This window comes from Bombina bombina, chromosome 2 (assembly GCF_027579735.1).
Source record: "Bombina bombina isolate aBomBom1 chromosome 2, aBomBom1.pri, whole genome shotgun sequence".
Taxonomy (NCBI): domain Eukaryota; kingdom Metazoa; phylum Chordata; class Amphibia; order Anura; family Bombinatoridae; genus Bombina; species Bombina bombina.
In genome coordinates, this window is record NC_069500.1 from 925808888 (window position 1) to 925824607 (window position 15720).

Below are 15720 nucleotides of genomic sequence, written 5' to 3' on the forward strand. Positions count from 1 at the left end.
TTGCTCTCTCTCCCCCCTCTTTTATGCTCTCTCTCTCCCCCCTCTTTTGCTCTCTCTCTCCCTCCTCTCGTTTGCTCTCTCTCCCCTCTTTTGCTCTCTCTCTCCCCTCTCTTTTTCTCTCTCTCTCTCCCCCCCCCCTCTTTTGCTTGCTTTCTCTCTTTCCCTCCTCTCTTTTGGTCTTTCCCGTCGGCCACGCCCTTCATGTGCGTGCCCACGAAGGCCACACCCTTGTCACACCAGTTGACCACGCTCCCTTGCCACGCCCGCAGTGCGCACTCCTCTGCTGTTCAAGGCCAGGTATGTTTGTCCTCTGCAATCTCTACTGCGCATGACTGCATCTGACAAACATACCTGGACTTTTATTATATAGGATATATATATATATATATATGTTTGTGTGTGTACATATGTATTTGTTTTTTACTGTATATTAACTGTACATATTTAAAATTCCAATGTTCTTCACTTACAGGATAATGTCATTTTTATTATTAAATACATATTTCTATATACCTGTATATCTATTCCTATACAAATATTGGTAATAATATGTATTTTACATGAATAGTATACAATATATTTAGAAATCTATATTTAATAATAAAAGGTACATTATTTTCTATGTGAAAAACATTAGAATGTGAAATATTCATATTTTATGTCGGGTTAAGCGCACTTGGTTAAACATGATCGGGTTAGCGGGCGAGTATGGGTGTTATTTTATGTCCCTTCACTTTTCACAGTCCATTGAAGTCTATAGGGGAACACATTAACAATAATTTTCCGTGGTAGTGTTTAAAAGTATGTCAATAAACCACTAGACAGCAGCACTAAAGGATACAGGGTGAGGGTTAAGATATGTTAAGGAGCCTGAGTTATATGAATGCTCTCTGATTATTCACGCTGCAAACTTTCATTGATTTCCTTTGATCCCAGCTTTTAAAACAGGTGGAATGCATTCTAGAAAGACATAACGTAAAATGTAAATGTAGATCAAAGAACCAGTCATTACTCAGAAGGGGCTAACATCTTAAGATAATGTGGGATTTTACCTGTATTTACTGATTATTCTGTAGAAGATATTTTATGTGAAATAGAGAACATTAGCAGAGATTTAATAACTGTTTGGGAAGTTTAAAGGGACATAAATCTGAAATAAGAAAATCTTCTACCATGTTGGAGCCTTTTTTATTGCACTGGTGCTTACCTATAATGCCGGGAAAGGGAGTAAACACATAGTTAAAATCAGCTGTGGGGCAGTAATGAATTACTGATCTGGAGCTGACAATGGACAGTGAGCCAATCAGTAGCAGCATATGGATGTAGCTCCAGAAGTGTTTTGCCACTCCAGAACTGACTTTAAAGGGACAATAAAGTCAAAATTAAACTTTCATGTAGATGATTTCTTTTTAAACAGCTTTCTAATTGATTTTTATTATCAAATTTTCTTCATTCCCTTGGTATCCTTTGTTGAAGAGTATACCTAGGTAGTCTCAGGAGCATCAGTGCTCTACTGGTAGCTATCTGCTAATTGTTGACTGCACATATAGGCCTCTTGTAGTTCATCTCATGTGTTCAGCTAGCTCACAGTAGTGCATTGCTTCTCCGGAGCTTACTCTTCAACAAAGGATACCACAAGTACAAACAAATTAGATAATTGATGTAATTTGGAAAGTTGGTTAAAATTGCATGTTCTACCTTATTCATGAAAATTGTATTTTGACTTTGCAGTCCCTCTATTGTTAACCCTTTTATGGTGACAAAGCACTAAGTATACACAAGCAATAGTGCAATAAGAAAACATACAAACATTTTATTAATGTAGTTTTATTTCCCTTTTACAAATACAAGCACAGAAAGAAAGATTATATGATTATTACTTTGCTACTGACCTAGATGTCTTAGGGCCGGATGAGTTAAAGTTCTCCCTCCTGGTGAGAATTCTCAACAATACTGTGGGGGTCTCTCATTTTAGAAAGGCAATTTTTAGCTTGAGAACTGTTAATATTCACAGTCAATATAGTTCCAAGGTGCGGGATTGCATGCAAGCGCAAAATAGCGCTCATGTGCAATGCAGAATTCCGGCAGGGGAATTCAGCCCGCCAGAGGCGTCGCAGCTTCATAAATCGACCTCAGAGTGTAGCTTTTTATTATGTTTTATTAAATAACTAGCCCTAAAAGCCCGTGTACACGGGCCAATTTTTTAGGTACCGCGGTTCCAACCCTTGCTCCCTCTCTCTTCCACCTCTCTTTTGCGCTCTCTCTCCCCGCTCTCTTTTGAGTTCTCTCTCTCTCCCCCTTATTTTGCACTCTCCCCCCTCTTTTGCTCTCTCTCTCTCCCCTTTTTTGCTCTCTCTCTCCCCTCTTGTGCTCTCTCTACCCCCTCTTTTGCTCTCTCTCTCCCACCTCTTTTGCTCTCTCTCCCCTCTTTTGCTCGCTCTCTCTCTTCCCCCCCTCATCTGCTCTCTCCCCCCTCTTGCTCTCTCTCGCCCTCTTTTGCTCTCTCTCTCCTCTATTTTGCTCTCTCCCCCCTCTTTTGCTCTCTCTCTCCCCCCTCTTTTGCTCTCTCTCCCCCCTCTTTTGCGCTCTCTCTCTCTCCCCCCCTCTCTTTTGCTATCTCTCCCCCCTCTTTTGCGCTCTCTCTCCCCCCTCTCTTTTGCTCTCTCCCCCCCTCTCTTTTGCTCTCTCTTCCCCTCTCTTTTGCTCTCTCTCTCCCCCTCTCTTTTGCTCTCTCTTCCCCTCTTTTGCACTCTCTCTTCCCCTCTTTTGTGCTCTCTCCCCCTTCTCTTTTGCGCTCTCTCCCCCTCTCTTTTGCACTCTCTCTCCCCCTCTCTCTCCCTCTCTTTTAAACTCTCTCTCCCCCCCTCTCTTTTGAGCTCTCTCTCCCCCCCTCTCTTTTGATCTCTCTCTCCCCCCCTCTCTTTTGAGCTCTCTCTCTCCCCCCACTCTTTTGCGCTCTCCCCCCTCTTTTTTGCGCTCTCTCCCCCTCTCTTTTGTGCTTTCTCCCCCTTGTGCTCTCTCCCCCTCTTTTTTGCGCTCTCTCCCCCTCTTTTTTGCTCTCTCCCCCTCTCTTTTGTGCTCTCTCTCTCCCTCTTTTGCTCTCTCTCTCCCTCTTTTGCACTCTGTCTCCCCCTTCTCTTTTGCGCTCTCTCCCCCCTCTTTTGCGCTCTCTTTTAAACTCTCCCCCCTCTCTTTTGCGCTCTCTCTCCCCCCTCTCTTTTGTGCTCTCTCTCCCCCCTCTCTTTTGAGCTTTCTCTCCCCCTCTTTTGTGCGCTCTCTCTCCCCCTCTCTTGCGCTCTCTCCCCCTCTCTTGCGCTCTCTCCCTCTTTTGCGCTCTCTCTCTCACCTCTCTTTTAAGCTCTCTCTCCCCTCTCTCTTTTGAGCTCTCTCTCTCCCCCCTCTCTTTTGAGCTCTCTCTCCCCCCTCTCTCTCCCCCTCTTTCTCTCCCACTCTCTTGCGTTCTCTCTCCCTCTTTTGCTCTTCCCCCCTCTTCTGCACGCTTTCTTTCTTTCCTTCCTTCCTCTGTTTTGGTCTCTCCCGCCGGCCACGCCCCTCCCGCGCACTCCTGCGAGGCCACGCCTGCCTGTCACGCCCCCTCATCATGCCGGCCACGCCCCCTCACGGCACGCCCGATGCCAGTCACGCCCCCACCAGGCAGCTTCCGCAGTGCGCACTACTCTGCAGCTGAAGGCCAGGTGTGTTTGTCCGCGCGGAGTCTCTACTGCGCATGACGGCTTCAGACAAACACACTTGGCCTTTTATAATATAGGATTATTTTCAGAATCTTTTGATATAGTGCTACTTGATGCACATTTAGCTTATGTTTTAATCACAATCATAGGGGCCGGATTATCAAGCTCCGAATGGAGCTTGATGCCCCTGTTTCTGTGCAAGCCTTCAGGCTCGCCGGAAACAGTAGTTATGAAGCAGCGGTCTAAAGACTGCTGCTCCATAACTTGTCCGCTGCCTCTATAAGATCGGGCTGATTGACACCCCTGCTAGCGGCCAATTGGCCGCCAATCTGCAGGGGGCAGCATTGCACAAGCAGTTCACAAGAACTGCTTGTGCAATGATAAATGCAGACAGCGTATGCTGTCTGCATTTATCGATTTGTGGCGGACATCGTATCATGTCTGTCCGCACTTTAGTAAATCAGCCTCTAAGAGTCTATTTTTCATTGCATAGATATCTATTTTATATTAAAATTATCTTGTCTGCTGATTTATATATATAAATCAGGAGTTGAAAATTATCCCAAAATGCTACTTTAGTTTACTAGTTCACTATAAAATTTAGAGTCACTATATGCTAAACTTTATTATAAAATTAATTTCTTTATCCTGACCCCTATTTTATAAATGAAAATAGAAGGAACATATAGTTTTATTTATTATTTAGTGCTTTGTTTATTTAGTCTAAAACTTATAGCATTGCATTACCTAAAATAAACATTCCTCAAGTTCTGCTATTGGCAAAACTTTTAACAAACTATTCAAGTATGTGAGTAGGTGGTCTCTGAACAGAAAATGTTAATTTAGAGCACATTGCCTTTGATGATGAGATACATTCATTGAATTCATGGTGCAGAGCTTAAGATCAGTGAAGTGAAGTGATTCACCCTACCTGTGTAAAGGGTCAGACAATACTCCCAGCTGCCTTCCCCAGTGTGTGATAAGGGCACATAGCCCCATACATATAGTGCATTCCCCTACATGGCTCATAGCACATATACACACAGTATGGACTTCAAGCAAAACTTTCTGCCTTCCTGGAAGCTCACAACCCACCACTGTACAATGTATACTGGGAGTTAGAGTTCAGATCTACAGTGGCATAATAGTGAGAGGAAAATAGTGAACTATAAATTCCAGAATGCTATGTAACTCCCAGAATACTGTGCTTCTTCCACCAAAATGGATTTACATTCAGGGGAATTAATTTAAACAGACATTCAATTGTCTTTTTTTTCTGCAGCTTGTACTCCAAATGGGGAGGTAAATCACGAGGGGGCAGATACTTACCCTTGCTCCCCCCGTGGACGCCCATGCATATATATGTTTTTTTGTGATTGGCTGAGGGCTGTCACATGATGGGAGGGAAGCAAAAGGTAACTAACTTATTTGAAATTCAGACTAAGTGCTATTGATTTGTCTTTTTACTGCATTTGCTGATTGTGCTATTTTGCTGTATTTAAAGGTACTTTAAGAGATGTAAACATTCCTTCTTGTTTTGGCTATAAAATTGTAGTGCTACACTAACAGGATCAGCCAGTGGCAGTTATCACTTTATATCTCTCTCTGGGGATACTGTGACTTACAGTAGTTTAAGTGTTATCTTTTTGTTTTATCCATATTGTTTGATGCTCTGGTAGATGAGAAAAAGAAGAATCAGGTGTCATATCAGTATCAGTGTGTAAAGCTCAACACAAGACACGAGGGACCTGATTAAGTGAAACAGATTTTAGCTGAACGTCAGCATTCCCTTATTGTGCTTGGTTTTAGATTGTCAGTTTGTTCAGGAAAAGATAAAATCAAAAGCAAATAGAAGAAATAACACTGCTCAACATACATTTGTCAATGAGATCTGTACTTTAGAGAATACAGAAAGTAGATTATGCTGAGAAAAGGGGAAAAAAAGAGAATACAAAAAGTGCATCTCTCCCTCTCTATCTCATTCCTTCTTCTTTATCTTCCGTTCTCCTCTCCTACATCTAGGAACACTAAAATCATTTTTATACATGTATTAGATATCAGCAACTAAAAGGTCATTGTACTGTAAAATGTCATTCCTTTTAATGTGTTCTCATTTATCCATTTTACATGTTGTGGTGTATTAATTTGTTATCAAGTAGATTATTAACCTTTTTATTTTATAAATAGCTGCTTTTGAAACCACCACCTGTAGTATAAGGGCCACCAGAAAAAAATAACACTCTCAGTAAGGGTGAGAGCGATAGATAATAAAATCTTAATTTTCAGTTGGTCTCTTTCAGTACTGAGTTTCGTGTAGAGACAGAAAGATAAGGAGGCCTTTGTGTGTATAGAGAGTGATAAGATAAGGAGGACTGCTCTCTCTGCGAGCTCAAACCATTTTAGTGGGTTATGGTTGCATGGAGACCCCAAGCTATTTCAAATAAAATAAAAACAAAAGGAACAATTTTCCATTTAATTTATACTCTGTGGCTGGTATAACAAGTCATTGGAAACACATTAAAGGGACACTCAGGTTAAATTAAATTTGCATGATTCAGATACAGCATGTCATTTTAAACAACTTTACAATTTACTTCCATTAAAAAAATGTGCACAGTCTTTTATATTTACAATTTTTGAGTCACCAGATCCTACTGAGCATGTGCAAGAATTCACAGACTATACGTATATGCATTTGATTGTGATTGGCTGATTGCTATCACATGGTACAAGGGGAGTGGAAATATACATAACTTTGAAATTTAAGTGCTATTGCATTGTCTTGTTATCTTGCATTTGTTGATTATGCAAATCTAATGTGTTGACTGGTCCTTTAAGTGGAAACCCATTTTATAGTACACTGTCCCTTTTAGCATCCTATTGTCTACAAAATATTTTTAGCACATTTCTACGATACACTACAGCCCTCTTCTAAATATTAATACAATTATTTTACAAGGGTTAAAAGGGATATGGTATAAGACAAGGTATTTGACTGGGACAAGCTATAATGTATACATATAAGTCTAAATAGGTGTATGTGTATCTACTGTATATACACGTTGGAGCCCTTTCCACTCAAATACGTTTCTTTAAACATGAAAAATAATTTTTATTCATGAAAATTTTGTTTTTAATTTTTGAATATTTCCATATATATCTGTATATACCTGTATATATACATATAGATCTATCTATCTATCTATCTATCTATCTATCTATATATATTTATATTTAATTACATATATATATATATATATATATATATATATAAATATATATATATATATATATATATAAAAATAGATATTTAAAAATAAAAAGAACATTTTCTGCGGCGTCGGGTTAGCACGCAAGTGATAAGTGTTATTTTTTTTTAACAACACGTTCTATTGAAGTCTATGGGGAGAAGAAGTTAACATGGTCACGATACCCAAGATCCTGAAGTTAGCGCACACTGGGTTTCGTTCACATGCAAATTTTTTACTTTCAACTTATAATACACATGCTAACCCGCCCGCATTAAAATATTACTTCTAGCGAAGTTTGCGCAGTAGTGAAAAAAAAATATCATGTTAATACCACTGTTAATTTAGCCATTATCACAATAAAAAAAATACAGTTTCAAACGTTTATGACATTTATTATTTTTGCAAATAATACTGAAATGTACTATGTAAATTTAAAATAACTAATGTTTTTAACTAAAAACAAAAAAGCTTGCTACAAATCATTTATTAAAAATGGAGGAAATATTTTTGTACAGTAGACACAACAATAATATATGGTGTGAAACAAAATGTATAAAAACTATTATTTTTTTGTGTGTGAGTTTGTAATTGTCAAGAAAAGAAACACGCTAAATTGTGTAGCTATAATTACGTCAGTGATTAAATGTAGTATCCTGCAATGTAAATATATCATACATCTAAATAAAGTTTCAGAGTAAATGTTAGTTAAGTGCTATCAAACCATGACACACATGGGTGTCTTTTCCTTGGATTCTTCACAGAGGTTAGAGTTGTACTAAAGAAGGGAAGTGTTAAAAGCTATGTCAGTAAGCAAAGACGCAAATCTCACAGAGCAGACCTTGGGAGATCAATTCATTTGGGAAGCTTCGAGACAACTCCCTAAAGATCTGTGACCACATTAAATGCACCCACCCTTGCTGATTATTATGTGACACACTGTCACAACAGCACCATCTATATCAGAATGATATACAATATATATATTTTTTATAAATAATACCCATGCCAGTGCTGGCATCATTTAAATCACACCCAAGTTCTGAAAACACAAGATAATCTTTATTTAAACTGACACAAAAGTGTGTGTTTTTCTCCTTTGTTGCATCTATAAGAGGGAATTTTAAAATGCATTACATTTTTTTCTGTTAAAAGGATGAAAACACGTAGTTAAAAAATAGTTTTTGTTCTGGTGAAGCATGTCACTGTTAAACAATAGGACAGTTGGTATTATGCTGAGCAATCCCAATTCTACTCACTTCTAGATTTAAAATTAAATTACAATGTTTTAACATTTTCTTGCAAACATATTTTTCAAGTTTCTTTTTTTGTTGTTGAATTTTTATATTTCTTTATTCATCAATATACAAGTCTCACAATGACAAAAGAAAATATAGTGTTAGCTCAGAGGTAAAGAAACGAATAACAAGAACCCATGGAAGTGTACAAATTAAACAAATTAAGATTACTTCATATCAGTAATCCATTTTTAAGCATAGAATCAGCTAACTTTTACATGAGACTTTCTCTGAGTGCTTGTCTGAATTCCTACAGAAAAAAATCACATTATTAATAGATACCCATAACTCTCCAAGCGCTATCTATAAATTCATATGTTGTTTAATTCCAAATATAATAAACTGAACACTCAACACAAATAAACTAAAACAAAAACAGAAACAAAAACAAAAAATCAAATGAGTTGCCTTCCTCCTCTCACCCCGTCCCAACCCCATTGGGTGGGGAAGAGATCATTTTGAAGGGCTAGTTAAAAAAGTTCTGCTTTCCGTAATGGATATATAATTTGTTTTAGTGTCGAAAGAGGTAGGGTCAAGATTATTTGTAGCCATTTCTTAAATTATATATTAAATAGCGTAGCATTCAGAACACCGATCTCCGGTTGTTCTATGATTAGCTGTATATATACTTTCTGCAAAAATAATGCTATACTTGGACATTTACGAGTCTTCCAGTGTTGCAGTATTAAATTCCTTCCTATCAATATAACAGTATAAATGAGTTGGCAATGTTCTAGAATGCTCAGATTTGTGGGAAGTATCAAGAAAAAAATGGCTTGGGGGAGAAAAATCAAGTTTCTGGGGTAGGAATTTTTTGAGCCAAAAATTTGCTTTATTCCAAAACTGACGAATCTTGGGACAAGTCCAGAAACAATGTAGTAAATCTGCTTTAATAAAACGGCAATGGTAACATGGTCCCTAATCTTTCTTCCATTTAGCTAGCCTTAGTGGAGTAATATATGAAAAATGTATCATTTTACTGTGGGATTCTTTCTATGTAGATAATCTATAGCCAACCCTCACAATACTTCTTTTTATATCCTGGACTTCCAGGTCAGGGAAAAGCTTTTGTCATTTAACTGTGTTTTCATTAACATGAGTAAGACATAATCAATTTGTACCAACTAGAGAAAGAGTGACAACCTGCTTCATATGAGTAAATGTTTTTTTCAATTGGACCCAAATCCCAGGATGCACCAAAATTTCTTATGTTTTGGCAGAAAAATTGTCTCAACTGTAAAAATCCGAAAAAGTGTTGTTTAGGGATATCATATTCACTTTGAATTTGACCAAAAGACCTGTTTACCTGTGTTCCTTTCTCTGGCAGCTGGAATAAGAACTTATATCCTTTCAACTTCCAAATTTGAAAAACCCTTGAGTCTAACCCTAGCAAGAATTCGGGGTTACCAACAATAAGGAAATATCGAGATAATCTGAAATGTAACTTTTAATTCACCACAGAATTTCTGCCAGGCAATAATTACATTTCTAATGACACTTAGTTCATAAACAAATAAAGGTATTTGACCTCTAGGAAGATGAAGCAGTGCTTTCAGGGAATAAGGTATGGGTTGGTGGGAGCTTTTCATCTATGTCCATAAACTAATAATACTTTTTCTCTGTAATCCAGTCTGCTGCAATTTTGACCATAGAGATCCAATTATTAAACCTTATATTTGGCAGACCAAAACCTCCAAATTCCTTCTCAAGAGACAAGATTCGTAGAGAGAGGCGTGGCTTCCCCCTCCCCACAAACAGTTTAAGCATAGTTTACTAAATTGTCTTATATCAAAATTCTTGAGGGGTAATGGTAAATTTTGCATTATGTATAAAATTTGTGGGAACAAAAAAAGATTATAGTAAAGTGATTTTAGCAGAGAGAGAAATAGGTATTACCGACCACCAATCTACCAACGGCTTACTTTCCTGAAAAAATCTAGCATAGTTGGCATTGTACCACAAGTTAGGATTAATACCTAGAAAGAGCCCTAAATATTTAATTTGTTCAACAGACTGAAACGGGTGGTTTGGATAACTATCTTTAGTATGGTTTATCCACAACAATTCTGACTTCTTTTAATAAATTTTGTAACCTGAAAATGTGCGGAATTCATTAATAATATCTAAAGTGAGAGGCGTACTGTTTTTTGTTTTGGAGAGAAATAATAGAAGATCATCAGCGTAAATTGACAAAACAAGCTTGGAGTCCCTGAGCCTTATCCCCTCTAAATCTTGCCGTAACCGAACAGCTAAAGATTCTATAGACAAATTGAAAAGGAGTGGCGAGAGTGGGCACCCTTGTCTGGTACCCTTGGCCAAAATTATCTTCGGGACAATTACTAAATAATTAATAAATGAGAATAGGGTTTATTATATAACAGTTTTACAAAGTTAAGGAATTGACCCTTCATTCCAAAATGTGTTAAGGATGTAAATAAGAGGTCCCATATTATAGAATTATATTGTTCAACCGTCTTTTCAGCGTCTAAAGTAAGGCGCGCCATATCTACCTTAAAAGGTTTCCTAGTATTTTTTTATTCTTTTCTAAAAGTATTCTAAAAGCAATAGGACCGTACACAGATTCTTAGAGGAGCTTCTACCTGGCATAAAGCCTGTCTGATCAGGATGGACTAAATTATTAATACATTTCTTCAGTCTATCTTCAAGAATAGAAGTAAGTAGTTTCCAATCATTATTGAGTAAATAAATGGGACGATATGAACTGGGCTGTTCCTAGTCTATGTCTTTTTTAGGAATAAGTGTAAATGCTGATGTTGTAAAAAAATTAGAGTCCTGTTTTCAGAATAATACTTATTAAAAAGATTAAGAAGTGTATTTATTTAAGATTTCAAATTTGAGCATTCTATAAAATTCCGCTGGTATCTAATCAGGGCCGGGAGCTTTACTTAATTTTGCTTTGTCAATAGCGTTTAGAATCTCCTTATCAGAAATTGGTTGATTTAGTTCCAAGAGTTCTACTGGGGATATTTTCGGGAGTGATATCTTATTCCAGAATGATTGTTTACTGAATCTGTAAACTTATCAACTGAATATATACCCTGGTAATATTCATAAAAGACCTTTCTAATCTCTTCTGGAGATCTCAACCTCTCATCATTTCTCTTAATACTTGGGAAATTTCTCTCTCCTTTGCGTGATGTAATTACCTTAGAAATATATTTAGCTGACCTCGTCTGATGCACTGAAAAGAAAGTTTATTTTTTAGGTCATCTTTGAGACTTTTTTGCTTTGAAAATGTATCTCTTTCTAGCTTGGCATTTTTGTATCTCTTCCAGGAAAACCCATTTGGGTTATTAATATAGGCAGCGTAGCTATTTTTTGGTTGGTTAATTGGAGGTCCCTAGCCCTAATTTTCCTCTTCTATTTAACTAAATATGCCTTTATCTCACCTCACAGTACCGCTTTCGCTGCCTCCCAGAAAATTTAGATTTTAGGGAAATATGACATTATTAATATAGTATTCTCTCCATTTCCTTGTTAAAAACCTGTTAAAATCACTATAATTTAAAAGATATTTAGGAAAAAAATTTGTTAATTAAATGCGATTGTATTTTATCTCTCTTTATATTTAATCCAATAGTTGAATGATCGGAAATTACAATCTCCTTGATTATAGGAATTAGGTCTAATTGCAGCATGGAATCTGCAACTAAAAATAAGTCTATTTGAGACATTGTTTTATACGTCTTTGACTCACAGGTAAATTCTCTGCTATCCGGGTTTTTAATTCTACAGATGTCCTTCAGATTTAATCTATTACAGAAAGCCTTTAAATACTTTTTCCTCTAGTGATTTCTTAATATGTTTATTGCCAAGTCTAATCCTGTCAATATGGGAACAAAGAGTCATATTAAAGTCTCCTGCTATGATTAAGTTCTGATCGGTAAAGGGGAGAAGTTTGGTGTATAATATGTCCCAGAATAGTGGGTCCAGCTCATTTGGACCATATACATTGCAGATAACATATAAAGACCCATTGCATTCTAACTCAATAATTATAAATCTTCCATTGGGATCAAGAAATTTCAACACAATTTTATAAACCAACGTCTTAGAGAAAAGAAAAGCCACTCCCCTTTTACGTTTGATGCTTGGGGAAGCAATAACCTCTCCGACCCACTTACATTTAAAGGGACACTGAACGCAATTTTTTGGGGGATTCAGATAGAGCATGCAATTTTAAGCAACTTTCTAATTTACTCCTATTATCAATTTTTCTTCGTTCTCTTGCTATCTTTATTTGAAAAAGAAAGTCCAGAACCTTGGACAGCACTTATTTATTGGTGGATGAATGTATCCACCAATCAGCAAGAACAGCTCAGGTTGTTCACCAAAATGGGCCGGCATCTAAACTTACATTCTTGTTTTTCAAATAAAGATACCAAGAGAATGAAGAACATTTGCTAATAGGAGTAAATTAGAAAATTGCTTAAAATTGCATGCTCTATCTTAATCACAAAAGAAAAAAATTGGGTTCAGTGTCCCTTTAAGTTTTAAATGTTCGTTGTAATTGACATGAGTAATACCACATCTGGATTCTCTTGTTTAAGTTGTCTCAGGATAAGATTCCTTTTGGCCAGAGAGGTTATTCCCCCTATATTCCAGGATAATATGTTCAAGCTTTTATCTATAAAAACGTAAAAAGAATATGTTTAGCACTACCAACGTATATATATTCAAACTGGCAAAGCCAGCATAGAGGGGAACAGAAAAAAAATCCTTCAGGGCAAAGAAGGGGGAGGAAGAGAGAGAGAGAGAGAAAAAAACAACAACATCCATACATAACCCGTCTTAAGCATAGTCCGTATGGCCTCATGTAATATTTCACAGTACATTAAGGTATCATATCATGCTGTATCTTTGCTGGGTAAATAAGACTAGCTTGGATGCCTTTTTTTTTTTAATTAAATTTGAGCAAAAAGGAGCTTCATAGTCTCTCCAGAGAAATCCTGAACTATGAGGATTTTATCTTGGCTTATCATAAAAGGACTCCGTGTTCTATATTGTCTCATAATAGCTACTTTCTCCTGAAAATTCAGGTATTTGACCATTATTGGCCTAGGTTTAGCAGTGCCCTTTTTGTTCTTTCTAGGGGTCCCAGTCTATGGGCTCTTTCTATGAACATTTTCTGATCTGTTAACTGAATGCCCAAGATTTGTGGCAACTCTAAAGAGGCGAACTTAATCAAGTCCTGGAAGTGAGCTGTCTCAGGGAGCAAAACAATTTTTAAATTGTTTCTACGGAAACGATCCTCCATTTCTTCTAATTTCAAACGCAGCGCCTTAATTTTGTCACTTTGAGTTTTACTAGCTGTCTCTTGGGAATACATCTGATCTTTGAAGTCTGAGACTCAAAACTCTTTTTCTGATATTCTGTTAGCAAATTGCCTAACTTCTTCAGTAAGACCAGAAAGCTCATTTTGAGCACGAACATTTTCTGATCTGTTAACTGAATGCCCAAGATTTGTGGCAACTCTAAAGAGGCGAACTTAATCAAGTCCTGGAAGTGAGCTGTCTCAGGGAGCAAAACAATTTTTAAATTGTTTCTACGGAAACAATCCTCCATTTCTTCTTATTTCAAACGCAGCGCCTTAATTTTGTCACTTTGAGTTTTACTAGCTGTCTCTTGGGAATACATCTGATCTTTAAAGTCTGAGACTCAAAACTCTTTTTCTGATATTCTGTTAGCAAATTGCCTAACTTCTTCAGTAAGACCAGAAAGCTCATTTTGAGCATATTAAACTGTGGTAGAATCAAGTCTGAGATTTGTTTGATCAGAAACTGTTGGTCCTGGCACGTTAGTGAGGGGGTCTGTATATCTATGCTAGTTTGGCCAGCATTGTTGGCGATTTAGATTTAGATTTTAGATATAGATTGCGTTACAAATTTTTCCATGAGTGAAAAACATGACGTGAGGAAAAAAAAAAAAAGTGAAATAGAAACTAAGATCTTATATCAATACTCGTTGGTGCTATTTATTTTCTGTGTGACAAGAGTGTATATTTAGTAAACAATAAAAATATATCAGTGATAAAGTCTGCTCTTATGTGTAAGTGCAGAAAAAGTAAGCGATAGTAAGTGAGAGTAAGTGTACAAATAATTCTCAAAAGTGTTATGTAGATACTATACAACAATGTCTGCTACAGCAGATTATAGTATGAGCAACATGGCAAGCCCAGATATGCTGAAGACACTAATAGTTAGACAGATAGACTCAGCTGATCAATAACCTCTTACTGAAAATAGAATTGGCAAGAGATATAGACAGACAAACTAGCACTCCACAAGTCCATGCAGATTACTGCCAATGTCTTTGTGAGTCAGTGCAAGAGATTAAATGTCCATCCACATCACATAATATGTGAGTGTATTATACCACAATGCTCATGAGAAACATTGGGCTTAATATGCTTTATATAGTTCAAAGGACACTGCTAATTTGAAGGTAATGTCCCAGAACCAACAAAAGGATTTTATTGTGTACAAGGCACACCACAGGTGTATTCAGTTTGATGCACTGCAGTGAATAAATGTAGTGTAGTCTCACTTGCATGGTTTAACGTCAACTGCCAACCCTATACACCAATAGAAAGGCTCCTCTTCACTCTTAGTATAGGGGGCTGATAGCCCTTTAGTATATGAGCCACATGGACATTTTCTTAAAAGAACCAGCCTACAGTAAGCTCCTCAATCTCCTTGCTGAGCTTACTATTTAAGTCGTAGGCCTGAGGAAAGCTGTCAGAACCACAATATAAAATAAAATAGGATTAGGAAAGCAATATCCTTTATAAATCAACAGACACTTGATCTGTTTTCCTAGTAAGCTTGGGGAACCACTGTCATGGGCATTAAACAAAAATACAGAAAATGGGCTTCTACTCCCTAAGGGTGATACGTTGAGCTCTCAGTCAGTCATATCCATTCGGTGAGTTGCCTATATATAAAACCGGAGGCTTTTATAGGTAGACTTCTGTTGGCAGTAGGTCAGGACACACTGCAGTCCCCTATTGGGCCAGTTCTCTGCCAGGTACCAGTAAGGGCTGCAGACTCAGAGATAAAACATAATGCATGAAAAGTTAACACATTTTTAGGCTTCTTTAAGATTGATACATATCCTTAGCTTTTTAGAGCCCAAATCATGTACTTGCGTTTTAGCTCTGCAACACCAGTGAAGAAGTCATCCTCTTGCTGAGCCTGAGTTTACACTTTGGTTGCTTCTCCTTCCTCTATGGAACTGTTATTCCCATGTGGTAAGTGCCATGGAGTAACTACCATGTTACATGCTGAGCTATCCCCCTTATATCAAAGGATGTTTTACAGATATCGCTCTCCCTGGATTGAACTGCCGGTAAGCTGTGAATCAATGACCTTCACTCAGACCTCTGGAGCAGGTGTCTACCTGCGCTCCCACTGCAGAAACCTCTCTCACCAGCGATGGTAAAGCTGTTTACTTCTGGCCCAA